The sequence below is a fragment of the Oryzias latipes genome, chromosome 6, assembly GCF_053564925.1.
Source record: "Oryzias latipes strain Hd-rR chromosome 6, Olatipes_Hd-rR_3.1".
In the NCBI taxonomy this organism is placed as follows: Eukaryota; Metazoa; Chordata; class Actinopteri; order Beloniformes; family Adrianichthyidae; genus Oryzias; species Oryzias latipes.
The window spans coordinates 9,871,099-9,886,273 of NC_136242.1; the positions used below are offsets into that span (position 1 = coordinate 9,871,099).

At 41.7% G+C, this 15,175-nt stretch overlaps 1 long non-coding RNA gene across 2 annotated transcripts in view; it reads left to right on the forward strand.

The window, feature by feature from the left end:
- Positions 1 to 4,080: 4,080 nt before the first annotated feature.
- Positions 4,081 to 15,175, forward strand: part of LOC105354181 (uncharacterized) — a 32,762-nt gene continuing 21,667 nt past the window's right edge. The window contains exons 1-4 of one of the 2 annotated variants that reach the window (XR_002290364.3): positions 4,081 to 4,357; positions 4,509 to 4,698; positions 7,640 to 7,667; positions 12,968 to 13,169. This is a non-coding gene — a long non-coding RNA (uncharacterized LOC105354181). Of the gene's footprint in view, positions 4,358 to 4,508; positions 4,699 to 6,710; positions 7,543 to 7,639; positions 7,668 to 12,967; positions 13,170 to 15,175 lie in introns of those variants that run through there. The other variant, XR_002290363.2, reaches the window with a different exon arrangement.

A 15,175-nucleotide genomic window follows, 5' to 3' on the forward strand; every position in this document is an offset into this window, starting at 1 on the left:
AGGTGAGTGAATGAACAGTCAAAAACAGAATTAGAAGCTGGCAGGCTCGCTCCCGTCTCTCTCAATGGTTTTTCCACTCATCCATTCACGCGCCCTTCTATTCATCCAGCCATCGCAATATTCAGCGCCCCCCCCCCCCCCCCCCACCACCACCACCACCACGCACAAACACAATACTACCTCTGGTGTGGAGGGAAGTACGCTGCACGGGCACTAACCCAGCATGGAAAGCAAACACATACAGTACACACACGCCTGTCAGAGTGTGCATCAGTGTGTGTGTGGGTGTGTGTGTATCAGGGAAGGGTTCTATTAATAGCACTATAGCTCTGCTTCCATTGACATCATGTAGGTAGGAGAAATGGAAAAATAAATAGGTGAAGGGGAAGAGGGAAAGGAAAGGACACAGGAGGGTTCCTTAAGCTGGACCTGAATTTCAAAGAAAACAACATAAGCCCCTGAACACTAAAATCCACAGTCTCACATACAATCCTGTAATGTGATGTAGTTTAGGTGTTTGCTAATTACATTTAAAGTCTTTTCATTGCAAATACTAAAAACTCAGTCAGCATCAAATTCCACTTTTTGAATGTTCATTTTAAACTTTTCCCTCAAAATTTCCACAACACGTAAACAAAAAATGGGCTTTGTGTTAAAGCAGTTCTCTATGAACGATTTATTAAACCAAGGGTCTGCAACCTTTTATGCTAAAGGAGCCATTTGGTCCAGTTTCTTTACTGAACAAAACCCACCAAGAGCCATCAAAACCCAATGTTTAGAAAAATACACTTTATTTATGTTTTTGTGGATATTCAGCCGTTTTTATATGTGGCTTTTAAATATTTACAAAAGGTGAAAATTAACAGTGTTCCATATTTCTGGGCCCAGGTCTGGGTCCCCCTGTGCCGCTCCCTAGTCCAGATAAAATACTGGGTTGTGTCAGAAGGTTCTTTGCCAAACCAAATGTGTGTATCAGTGAAAGCCGATTACTATAGCAACTCATGAGGGGATGTGCTGAAAGGTGAACAACAACAAAAACTGTGTTTTATATTTTTCTGTATAAATCTATTTTGAATTTCTTTTTTTTACCCTCAAAACAAAACCCACCCTGTGTAAAATAAGATCCTCCTGCTGCAGCAGATTAACTTGAATTAAGAATCCAACAAAATCAAGTCAGACATAGCATTTTCTATCATTATCACTTTATCCCTTATATCCAAGGCACTCTAACATTGGGAGTTGGGTCATCTAGACCCACTAGACAGTGCTCTGAACCTTTTTTCTTCAATGATTTGTGATCTTCACTGGTGTCCATGGATTGCACGAAATCTTTCCACCTTTATCCACTTTTGTCATGGTAGGGAGAACACGTCAATGTAAGGGTGGGGTCATCTAAGATAGCACAAGGGTTACACATGTCCGTGCAGTTCCATACTATATTTTCCCTCTGCACCCCAGCTAGACACTGTTGGGCAGCAGAAAATCATAGTATGTCTTTTAAATTTATTCAAATAATGCACCACTCTGGCATTAGATTGAACCTTTTAACATTATTTTACTCAGTTATCCGATGTATGGAAATCCAAAAAAACACTAAACTTAATGAACTAAAAGAATTTCACAAAAACTGTAAGCCCATTATATAATGAAATTACTAGCATTTTTCTTCAAAGCCAAGGAGCCACGTAGGACGGATAAAGAAAGCACATATGGCTCCAGAGCCTCAGGTTGCAGACCGCTGCTTTTAACCTTTTTTGTCTTTAGCTTGTATGATTGTCCTTATTCCCTGCAGCCTAAAAAAGACAAATAAACCGCCACTTATTCTAAAAAGATGAATGAACTTGAAGAAAAAACTTTGACTTCAAGGAGATTTCCAAATGATTGAGCACCGCACATGTACAAGAGATATCCACTCCTACACATAAAAACAGGGATCCATGAGGAAAAGACAGCCAAATTATACGTGCAGGAAGATATTTTTACTTATCAACATGCTTATAGGATCCACTCTGGCTAAAGCTTGTTTTAATGAAGGAAAGACTTTTATTTTGTTGTCACAGCTTGATTCATTTGTTTATGTTAAGAAGAAGGAAAGGACGCAACAATATCTTTCCATGGTTGGAGTTTATTAGTCACACCCAGGATCTCTGCCTATCTGAGTCTGTCATCAGCCTTGGCACTGACCCCTAAATGCTGCGTGACTTCCACTGGTGACGATGACGTCTTCTGTGATACATTTCTCCCCATGTTTGTTTTCCATCATGACTTGTGATCACACATTTCACACCTTCTGCCTCCAGAAATATGTCTGTACTAGTAATTGTTTTCTAAAATTATCATGATTTTATCATTATTTGTTGAATAGGCTCCAATTAGATAGACATCAGCTGCAGTTGCTGGGCTCCCTGATGACTTAAGTGTTCATCAGAAGATGCTTACCTGAACTGAGGGAGATACTTATATGCAGCACGTGTGTATTTCTTTCTTAAAGTGAGGTTTAGATTGTTATTTATCCTTTTTTTTGCAAGACCACCTTTCCTCTCTGTCAATGGTGACACACTTCACCTACACAACACCATCACACCCTGATTTGAACATGTTTTCTTGAAAGGTGTGGTACCAAATGGCTTGCGGACATGAAACACCGCCCTAAGTTATTTTTAATGTGTAACTCTCAACTCAAAAGGATAAATCATGAAATTGATTTTTAATTTCTAACTGTAAAGCACTTTGGCTAAACTCTCTATGCTTACTTCTTTAATTCCCTCTTGGTCTTGGTCTTCTCCTCTTTCTCTTATTGTGTTTTTCTTCTCATATGTTCTAAAAGAATCAGACCTCTTGAGGGAAATTTTCAGGCCAGTGTTAAGAGTAATGTTAGTATCTCACACAGAAAAAAATCAAATGTATTCCGAGAGATTTCTTGCAAACTAGCAGCATTTTGTTTGTAAAAAAAAACTGCAAAAAAAGTATAATTTGCACATTTTCTAAAAATTAATGTAGAAAAAGGTTTAGTTGTGTAGAATTTTCTGAACATCTATTTTTAAAGCTTACAGTAAACTCCATCTTTTTGTAACTTAACTTGGTATTAATGAGTAATAACAGAAATATTTGCACTAAAGAGACAGTAAAACATTCTTACGATAACACAAGATAAAGTTCTGGAGTCGAAACGAAAACAGAAACCAACACGTGACCAACGCAATGACATTTCAGCACCACGGATAGCTCCTGGAATCTGACTTTAGTGACCTTGGAGAATCCAAAATCTTTTAAGTCCCATTCTTAGGATGTAACCACTTACTGTATTTTCAACGTTACTGGAGTCGATGGTTCTATCACTCACCTTCCAAATTTATTTGATTAAAAATAGTTGTTATTCAATTTATTATTCTGAAAGTAATTCTCTGTGGTAGCCTAAATTTAACGAGATTCTACATTTGTAAAAACTTTTTTGGGGCATTTGTTGAAAGTATTTATTAAAACATGCTACGAAAAAAGTGTAACCTTTTGAATTTGCACTTTGTGTATTTTCTGTTCTATCTTGTTTATGGCTTTAAGGGGTTGTTGGTTAGGAAAACGGTTTTAGCATAGTCAGCTGGAGGTTGGAAGATATTTATAGATCCGAGGAGCCAGAAAGACACAGGGGACCAAAAAATGACAGAGACGAACCTATTTTGACTGGTATGACCCGTTTGCTGAGGCCACTTAACATCAGTTTTAGTTAATTCTGTTTTTTAATTCCGTGTACTTTCATATACAAACACGACAAGTATAATTTCGTGATGTATTTTTTTTTGCCTTCACTGGGACTCCACATTGAACTCGTAGTGGCTCGCGCTGAGATATTGATGTCTGCTCCAGTTTGACAATGGGGCTGAATGGAGGTAAAAAAAAACTCCGAATAAAACATGCAATCACAGCTGCCCACAACCCCCTTCACCCCGAACACCCCAACCCAAGCACTTACAAACCCCACCCCATTTTTCTTGCCAGCTGAATTAATTTGATGCTATTTTTAAAAGTCGGTGTTTCTAAGGGATACCTAATGACGCAATGACGTCAATGCAGGTCAATAGCACACTGTTGGGGAAGAGGACTAGAGAAAGAGAGATGCACAGGCCCATAAGGAAGACAAGGGTCTGGTCTTTGAGAAGCACGTGCAGCCTTTTCCTTTGTTAAAGATTTCCTGAATGCGTCTTTGCTCCAGGAGATCTCTTCGTTCGTGAATTCCAATAACAATGTGGACTCAGAGTCGCGCATTTCCCTCCTCATTCATGTTTTCCTCCTGCAAGTCATTCACACAGGAAGACACCGAAGCGCACACAGACACAAAGTGTCTGCGCTGTGAGGATGAACCGTGAGTGCGTCTCCCTGCATGTCGGAAACCCCCTGTCTGGTTCTTCCTCAATGGGCTAACATTTGGATTTGCTCTTTCCTTTCCGATCAACCTCTCAACACTCAAACCCTATCTCTCCCCCCCTCCTCCAACCCACATTTCTTTTGAATAGGTTACAGGTTGAATCTCAAATTGCAACAACAAACATCTCAATCTCCGCCGGAGCAGGAAGACGACGCACATCGGACATTTTCCACCCTGACGCACGGGGGAAGACTACACGCTGCCCTGCGCTGTCGTGTCTCAGTTAGCATTAACGTTGACTTTAACGACTTTAAAAAGAAAAAAAAGTAATCACGAAGGTAAGTGTCTTTCGTTGGGTGGTGGTGGGGATCCCAAAACAGTTACATGGGGGGGGGGGGGGGGGGTCGTTTTAACTAATCTAACTAATGAAACAGGTTTTCTCCTGATGTTTTTATCATCATCATTATTATTAGACAAATATTTTATGACGGATAATTACATGTTGCTCTGACGATGAATGTTACAGTGCTCCTGATAACAGAGTTACAGACCTCAACATCAGCACGTTTCTGTTAAGATTCAGAGACATTTTTAGACCAATGATTCACGGAGCATAATTTTTCAAGTTTGTATTTAGCAGGAAAAATGCTTAAAAAGCTTGTAAACTTTGATCCCTGTCAATGTTTTTGCTTTGACTGGTGTTTGGCTCAGCGGGTTGAATTTTGCATGCACGGGAAAGGGGCTCCGCGTATTACGACTACTCACGTGATGGAAATCCTCAGTTTATGCAGGTTTGCCTGCATGCATGCCTAGTAACAACAAAGTGGTATAGTTAAACTTTGGAAATATATTTTTTCACTCCTGCTGATTAAATTGATAATAAATTCTGCATTTCTATTAATATATTTCTATATTCAATGCAAGACAGCAAACCAAGCTTATAAACTATACTACTATAAACTGGCGTCGAGTTTTATCTGTCTTTTGTTTTGGTAAACATTTTAAATAGATTTATGAATCTTGAACGCTCTGAATTGTCTTTTTTTCCTTAATATTCAGCAGCTCTGAGCTGCATTGAAGTGCGCTAATGTAAGGGTGGGAAAAACATGACACAAGCGAAGTTTATCAATGTAAACCTATAAGAATTCATTGACTGTCTTAAGCCTATCAGCATTATTAAAAGCACTCTCTCGTGGTCTCTTGTTCTTCTTAACTGAGCTTAGGAAAAAACATAATAATTAAGCTTTTTAGTACACTTTTTATATAGGAAACAATAGAAAACACAACAACCTGTATTCAGTGTTACAAACACTGCAAAACCGGTTTCCCCATCAATTCACTTGGTTGGATGCCTGTAGGGAGGAACCTTCTCAGTTCAACTTAAGATCATACACATTTTACCTCTCCGACCAAATCTCCTTTACTGGCACCTATAACCTACCAAGAAGGATCTCATGTTGATTCTGTCGACACCTTGTGGGAATCTGAGAGTATTACAGTGAGAAATTCCCGCTTCATCTCCCATTGATACTGCTCTTCGATTAAATGATCGTGGTCTACTGGGAGTTGTGCTTGGATGTGTGTAGGCAATTTAGTATATGTATGTGCACGCGCGTGCAGAGTGTGGCTTATGATGGTCGTTAGTAGATCCTCTTCCATTACTTGTTTTCCTGATCTTTACATATTTTTTCTCCAATTTCTTGTCTAAATAAAACAAACTGAATGCCACAGAATCTATCTACTTTTTCTTTCTTGTGTTTGTCTATAGGGGCACAATCAGTCCACAGTGCCTATAAGTACTAGCACAGACTCCAACAGTGTACAGTTGGCCTACAGGCAGGGATAAAAATAGCACGCACCGATGCGACGGGCGCAGCCCTTTTCCATTCTGAGAGACGACTTTTCTAGGATGCCACTCATTCAGGATACTCACTAGCCTTATTTCCAGCCCCCACCCTGTGCTATCTGCTTCACCCCTCTCTGTAAATATCTTCAATATGCAGATGAACGCAGACGTTGAATGTAAAAGAAAGATGTAAAGTAAAAATGTTGTTTAGAGAAAGGTGAACACGGAAGGTTTATTGCTGCGCCCTTGCACGGACAATCCACTCCCCGTGGGTCTTATCTGTGGGTGAGCAGGGTCTGATGCGTGGGCATGGCCGGTGAAAATATAGGAGATGTGGAGCTGCCACTGACTCCTTGTGTTTTCTGAATGTTTTGCCCGCCAAATTCACTGGATGCTGGGATATAAATTCTCTAGAAGAAAACATCACCGACACTTTATTTTTGTATATGTGTGTGTGTGGAGGAGGAGGGGGGATAAATACAGACAAGGTTGGTAGGCAGGGATAGAGGAGAGGGAGGGGGGAGGCTGGCTGGAAACCCTGATGCTCCAGCGTTAGAGGAGGGATTCTTTTTTATTATTTTACCTGGAGATAACCTGATCTAAAGCTTCTAATAGTCCATGCCACATTGGCAGCTGCATGTTCCTCGTTCCCTGCTGTATATGTTTCTTCTTTCATTGTGCATTTTCGCAGGGCTGATCACAGAGCGGCAGTCTTTAATCAGGCTCTACGGGCTGTAAAGTGAGTGAATCTGAACGTGACGTCAATGCCTAGAAACTGACGCAGCCCTTCAACATAAATTGGCTTTTTATTTATTTTTCCCTCTTCCTCTCCCTTCTTCTCATCAGCAAACCGTAATTACTAAATTGTACAGCTGGTAGTGCGTGTTTGCTCGGACCTGTTTTGGCGTTCTCGAGTGCCACACTGGGACGAGGAGCTTTTGAAGAGACATCTCGAACATAGACGGTGAAAATGGCAGCCTTGGCCAGTTGCAGATCTGAGTTGTTGGGAAGAAAAGTGGCGGGTTTAATCGCGGAGAGGGACGCGGTTCTGCGCGAAGACTCGTGTTTGAAAAAAAATCTCTGCAATGATGCAACGGAGGGGACTCTGGGCTTTTAAGCACAGTTGAAGAAGCAGCAATGTTGTTTTACTTTGCGCGCAGTTTACGCAGCGTTCCTTAAATTTGACTTTACGAGTGTTTGGGTTTTTTATAGTTTGCCTTCTTCACGCTGTGACCTAAAAATAGCATCATAGTTTGGATCGTGCGCCAGAAATAGACAGACGGGTATCACTTGTATAAAAAAGGAGGCGATGCTGGGCAAACTTGGACGTACCCCTGTAAGCCTAAAGTAACAAATAGAGGACTTAAACTGTTGCATTTCTCTCAGAGTTTTCTCTAAAGTATTTCATCTTTTTTTCTTTCTTTTTTCTGCAGTTTAGAGCAAGGACGAGCATGAGCTACGGTGAGTGACACATATGCACACGCTGCTTTTAATTCTGTGTACTTTTGTGTATTTAGTGAATTCCTCTTGGAGCCTATGCTTCTCCTCTTCTCCAAATTTCACCCTCCCTCTGCTCTGTCTCTGCACACAAGAACAGTTGGCTCTCAGACATGCACATGGATTTTTACTTTATTTTATTAGCAGAAGCAGCCCTTCCTGCACAGTAGGGATCACCCTCTTTATGTAATAAGTTAGAGCAAAAACTCCCTTTGTCTGTTGGCGCTGTTGAGTCTTCATCACGTTCTCCCCTCCCCTATGCTTAACCGCGAAAGCCAGGGTAGCCCTTCTTTGGCCAGCTCTAAAGGACGCCTTTCCCATCGTTTTCTTGTTTTTTAAGAAGAGTCATGTTGACTGAAAAACGGCGGTGGAGGCAGAAGAGGAAGAGGATGTGGTGGTGAAGTGAAGGAGCTGTTGCTGCTGCAGAAACCAGGCGCACCGCATGGGGAAACCCGGAAGCTGACCAGCAGAGGTGGTGCTGAAACCACACCAAAGTGGCAGTAGTGGGCTGTTGCTTCGTATGTGTTCGTGCATGTGTGTTTGCGCACGGGAGCTGGTTGGGGTTTCAGGAGATTTGTTAATTCCCCTGTTTGGAAACCAGAATCGTTTTTTCCCGGAGCATATGCTTGAAGTTTCCTGTTTTGGCGACAATTTTCACAAACATGTTATATGTGAGATTCTCTTGCGTATGGTTTGAATGGGATGAAACTAAGAGACGGGGAAAAAGGGATTCCAAAAGCAGCGACCAGACTTGTTTGAATAAACTTTTCTTGTGCTTACGCGAGCCCCGTGATTTCTTCCCGAAACTCAAAGCAGCTTGAGATTCCCCATCATTTTCAAGCGAAGCAGCGTTGCCATGGCTTTCAATCAATGTGCAGATGTGTGACCAGTAACAACTATGCAATGAAGGCTTTATAACGGTCACGTGACTATGTGTTTTAGGAGCTCTCCTCAGTGAAACTGCTTTCTAAGTCGTTGCAAGAGACCGAAGAAGCTCTGTTCGCGTGGTCTCTACTCCAAAATAGACGAGATCACCCTTTCAGTATCAGTGCCTGTTGGAGAAATGACGAGTATGCGACTGCACAGCTCTGCAGTCTAAAGGGCACGCGAGAGCGCGCTCACAACAGTCCGGTGAGTGCGCGACTTCAGCCAAATTTCCCAGCCTACAGCGCACCATCGATGAAGTAACACATCTACCGCCTGTCCTTGTCATGCAGCATCCAAATTGCACGCCACTTGCGATTCAATACTCCATCTAAGAAAGTACAAATGAAAAAAAATGTACACAGCATCTTCGGCCAAAACGCACCAAAACCTTCACCAGGGATCAGATCTTGCCCAGTAATGCAACGTCGGACGTGTAATTCGGGTGAAAACAACACAGATTACCGAGTCGTGACCGCCAAAGTGAGTGATGTGCGCGTTGGTTGCGTCAGGAGAGCCAGTCACTGTGCAGTGCAGACGGTGGGTGAGAATCGTGACTGACTAGGTTGCAAATGAAAAGACCACCCAATAAAAGACAGGGAAAAAATACCCACATTGGGAGGGGGTGCGCTTGAAGGAAGGGAGGGGTGGGATGTAAGGAAAAATATGGGGTCTGGAGTCTGGGCTGGACCTTGGCACTAACCCTTTCCCTTCCCCTCCCCAACCTTTCCCACGGAGTCCCAAATGTGTCGTTTGTCCCCTGAGCTTGTTTTTGCTTCCAGCCCTGCTGCTTGTTGGCATGCTTGAATGTAGTTTCACCAGTGATCGTGGGGCTTAGTTGATGGACGGAGAGAGAGAGGAGGAAGTTAGTTTGGAGGAGGGGGAGTGGTCGGGGTGAAGACTGGGGCACTTTTGGATCGTGACCCGTCCTACCTTAATACAGGACTTCTCCTTAGGGATTCTTGACTTGTTTTGGGGACAGAGTTAGGCTTTCAGAAAAAAACCCTCAAAGGAACTGTTGCAGGTAATAATGAGGTAAGTTGATCGTTCCATGCCTTCATTTCTAAGCTATACTAACAAGAAACAAAATCCCATTAAAGCCCAAATGTGTAAAGCAAACAGGGAGAACTCTGCAGCTCGTGCTCTGTTCGAATATGTAAACTTTTGTAGAGCACTCCATGTGCGTGGTTTCTTACAACCTAAAAAAACTGTACAAACTGAACATTGTTAGAACATTTACCACACTGTTACCACAATGTTGCAAGACTGAGCCACGAATGGACCCTTGCCGCCACTTCCCCGTTCGGAACCCCCCGCGACGCGTCGTGCTGTGGTACCCTCCGGTGAACTGGGTGACCACGAGTCGCCTCGGATGCGTCCTCTTATGTTTTGATGCAAGGTGGGAGGTAAAGCAAACATTCCCACACCTTGGTCGACGCAGTTGCAGTTTATTAAGAGCGCCTGTTTGCGTTTCCCAGAATGCCGTGCAGCCTGCAGCTGCCTCGTGATTAGAGGAAAAAGGGGCGTTCTTTGTGATGAGGTGAAAATGGCTCGGTCTTGTCGTCATTTATCTTGTTTATTTTTGTTATCATTGCTTGGTGTCACTTGTCGCAATATGAAGCCCAGATAATGTTGGTTAAATACCTTTATTGGGGGAAAACATCTAAAAAAATACTGCTGATACCACCATTAAATGTTTTATTTCTAAATCAATGCATAAGCATACACTTTGCTATAGATCGCAATTTGGTTTACCGTCTTTTTTTCTAAAAGGGGGGTCCCTGTATGAGCGAGACACCGATTGGTTGATGACGAGGTTTGGTTTGCTCCAATGAGATCCCTCCCTGCTCTCTTTATTGCCAGCAGTTTACAGCCTTGCTCCCTCCTCACCCAGGGCTCTGGAGCGGGTGCAGACAGCAAGCGCTTTACTATAGGGAGACGCACAACGGAGCCGAGAATATCATACACAGAGAGCGCGAGCGCGCTGACAACAAAACGCATCGATGCACTGCTCCCACTGATCACACGCGCCATGCACATCCGTGTGTTTTTCTGAGGAAAAGAGATAAGCAAGACAGGGAAAGAAGGAGAGAGCAGAAAGGGATGGTTGAGGGAGGAGAAAGGAGAGGAGGGAGAGAAGGGAGGATATCAACTGGAGGAGGAGAGGGGAGTGAGAGCGCAAGGACCTTGGACAGCTCTCAGCTGCAACAGCAGCAGCTGAAGACCCTTATTCCCTCACTTCCTTTTTTAATATTATGTTCATGCATCCCTTTATCTGGCTTCTATTGTATCTTGGAGTGAAATACTTGCCTCAGGTTGTCGAACGCTGGAAATATTACCGAGTGAGTCGGGATGGGAGATAAATTCACGGAAGCGAGCAGACTATCTGAGTGTCACGGAGTCTCCGTCGGACGACAGCAGCAGCAGCAGAAGCAGCAGCAGCAGCAGCAGATAATGTCCTTCACAAATCTTTTTGCGGTCTGGGCTTGCTGTTTATGAATATTAATCTGGGAAGCCCTTACCCCAAAAAGCATTTGCGGAGGGCGCATGCCCCGCTTCAAGACATCAACAGAAGACGGCTCCACTCATGGAATTTTACAACAATCCAAAAAAAAGAAGAAAGAAATTAAACGCAACACACCTCTAGCGATTTTTCTACTCATTTTTATTTGTTGCTTTAGTCTTACCTGTATTTACTCTTATGATTTCCATCATTTTCACGGCTGTAATGACTTTGTTTTATTTGATTTCACACTTTCTTTTTGTAGTTCAGAGTTTCCCTCCTTGTTAGAAAAGTTGCTGCAAAAGCTCTGCAGTCAAGGTTAGCCTCAACTCCGAAGCAGTACTTTGTTCAGTTGTCCAAAAACACATCAACCTCAAAGTTTGACCAATTAAGCCATAATTTCAGCTTTAGCCCCCCACCCCACATGTTCCCCCCATTTTTAAGAGCACACTTGAGCGCACCCCAGCAGAGGTGTAAGCACTGGGAGACCCCATGAAGTTCCACGTGTGCATGTTTTGAGGAGGGTGGGGTGTCACCTTAATAAGATGAACTTCCATATGGAAAAAAAAAACGTGAGAAAGAGACACACATCCATGAGAGAAATGCACAACGCACGGGATTTCCCGACAAGCCGGCCACGCGGGGACGTGTCATGAAGGAGCAGCTTGCAGTAACTTCCTCACGCGATGAGCGCGCAGCCCTGTGTCCACTCCGGGAGAGAGCATGGCCTTCGTGCGAGCATCCACTTCCCTTGAACACACGATGTAGAATGCGCACGTGTCTGCCTCCCAGTTTTGTGAATCGCAGTGAATCCAATTCAAGCATCTCACTTCCCTATACTTCCCCACAAAGCCCCTAGCCGCAAATGTCCCTCCACACTGATATCAAACGATCCTCAACAAACATTTACGCTTATTATTGACCCGTAATTTCGGAAACCTACAGAGTTGTTTTGTGTACTCCACAGCAACACATGAGCAAAACTTTTTCTTTTGGTTGAAAACTAAATGATTTGTACACAATATATTGGTCATACCTAAGAAAACAAACTTGGCAGACGTGCGTTTAGGGTCTTGACAGACAGAGTGAAAAGAATCAAATACGGTACAACTCAGTTTAGCCTCGAAAAAAAAGGCACACGCAACTTTATATTCAGTCTTCTCTGCGCGCATCCGAGTTCAAGAAGTGGAAAACAAAGATTCACCCCGAGACAGTTAGAAGTTGAAAAGTTTATTTGTGCTTTTTATAGGAAATGTGCGCTTTAAAAAACAATTCAGACTAAATCAAAAACACGCATATGTGAAAGTAAAATGATTCACTGAGATCAGGATGTTGAGGGGAAAAATAGCCTGTGTGTGTCTTTTGGACTCTATATATAAAAATAACTTAATCTTAAAAAAAACCATTAAAATCCACAACACAGAGGAAAAGTCAGACAAAGATGAGGCCAAATCTAGCCTACCAAAAATTTGGGGCAAAACCAGACAGAAACTGTGGTATTTCTTGTCTTAAAATATGTTGAAACAGCTGGAGACTTCAGATCCAAGGCGCTGTGAGCTGCAAAATGTGACGCAAACGACGTACCTGCGTGATTGCCTCTCTATCCCCTGTGCCAACGGAAAAATAAAAATATGTTTGAGCAGTGCCCATCTGATAAACCTCAAAAACCCAATTGAAACATGTCTGGAAATATTAGCAAATGTTTAAAACTTACAATAAAATCTATCCCGATCCTTGTTTGTGTCTTTGATCAATGTGACTCCAAAAAGTTCATTTTTCCTTTGCCTGGTTCATCTCCAGTAAAGTATACTTTACGCATGGTCACCGTGTTTTACAGGAATAAAAGGCCACGACAAGAGAGCTAAGATGTGAACGGGGTGTCTTGCGTGGATCCTGTTGCAGCTGCAGCTGGAGCCCCTATCGTGCGCCAGAGGAGAAGTGTCCCACCACTTGGATGTAGTTACCCAAGGAAGACACTGTATGACCTCCGTCTGACACCTCATCCCTGTGTCCCCGCCCCATCTTCACTCCTAAAACAGGTAACTGCACCGATCGTAAAGTGCGGGAGGATGACGTCAAAGTCAAATCACTCCTCCAGGTGCGTTTTGCTCAGGCTCGTAATTGCTGTTCTTTGCACGTGAGCAAGAGGTGCGTCTGCAGTTGTCCTGCTGGATTATCTTGTCTGCTTCCGTGTGCTTTGTCTACTTTTCTGGCTTGAAATTAACTGATTGGTTACAGTTAGTTATGTCGTTGTTGACGCTTTTGCCTGGTTACAATCAACAGTAATTGGTAATTGTGCGAAAAAACGGCACTTTATGCAGCGCAGCCTCCTTTAATTCATTGCAAATTTCAATTTTTTGTTAACTTTTTTTTGCAACAAAATCTCAATTCAGTCTTCATAAAAGTAAAGAATTTGTTTTTGATTTTGTGGTACACCCTTGAGGTGTTTTATTAAAGTATTGAACATTTCCAGTAAAACGTCTCCCACCATTAACGGAAAGAATGTGTTGTGGAATTTAGGTGTGAGCATGCATCTGCTGATGGCATACACCGCAAACAACAGTGGGCTGAATTTGATGAAACTTAAATGTGAATAGATTTGACATCAATTCTTGTTTAATTGTTTTTTTTTGTACACATATTTCATTTATACTTGATTATATTGAAGAAATACAAGGAATGTGGAAAACCTCACCTGCACTTTTCAGTACCAGGTATTTATCTCGGAGTCACACTGGTTGAATTTTAGGGTAATGATGTCCTGGATCCATTTTAGGTCAGTGAATCGGATCGTTCAAAATGAGCCAATATTGACTATGAATTGAATCAGCAACCACAAATTATAGGATGAATGGAATTGTTGTAAAAAAAGAAAAAAAAAGAAAAACCTTTCACCTATATATATTTACCTACCTATGTTACCTTTTTACTTAGTTTTGGGGGCTCATGTGCTGGTCACGAGAGAAAAGTCATGCAAAACTATTACCCCACGCACTTGGTATTTTCAGCAGATGCTTTTAGCCCTCTTCTCTTTTTTTGCCATCAGTCATTTGCAGTGTTTGCAGATGACATCACCGCAGCACAACAAACTGCTTGACAATGTCTTCGTAGTAATTTAACCAAGAACTCCTGGACAAAGTTTAAACTCAAAAGCTCGTTTATTGTGCATTTCTGCATTTACATTGAAGCAATACACATTAAAAAAACACATCAAATGTTTTTTAAGTTTTATAAAATGAATTATCATCTTTATCATTTTCTCAGTAAATACAGTGTTCCCAAAAAAAGAAAATTATATATATTTTCAAAATCCAGAATTCTCTTAGCCTGAGGGAGTTAATGTAATCTGTAGCCAAGGTTAACATAAAAGTTCTTTATCTGCACTGTAAGCCTTTACATACATTTAATCATATTTTTGTGTCAATGTCATCCTTAAAAAACTCTTGTTTTCTTGAAATTAAAAAATAAACAAGATTAATAGGACTGGATACTAATATGATAGAAATATACTGTTGTCAATAAAATAAAGGCCAAAATCCCGGTTTTAATACATGCCTGTGTCATTCCTGAAATTGACCATGGATGAGTTCCTATTTTATTTGATATATTTTGTGTTGAAAATTACCACAAGTAATGTTGTCTACTTAACGTTTTTGAACCTTTTACATTTTTAAACACACGACGAAATGTTATAAAATTTTACTCAGACCCTTATTGAAAATTGCTCAAACCTACAGCTTTTTAGAGTGTAGTTTAAAACAAAATTGTGAAAAACATTTGACGTCAGACATATAATTGTTAAAGTGTAGTCTCAGCCACATGCACATGTGCACATTTTGCAATGGATCAGGGCTGTGTTTTCTAGTGGCGAGTTCTACATTTTTGTCCACAGTGGGCTACAGTGATCATAGCATAGCAAAATGTGTAAAATAGATGCTCAAAGTTTGCTCACTTGAATCACTGAACACTTTAACCCTAATCACAAACCAAACACATGAAAACAGTTTTACGGCTTTTCTTTTTTTCTTGGCTACAGGTTCTGAAC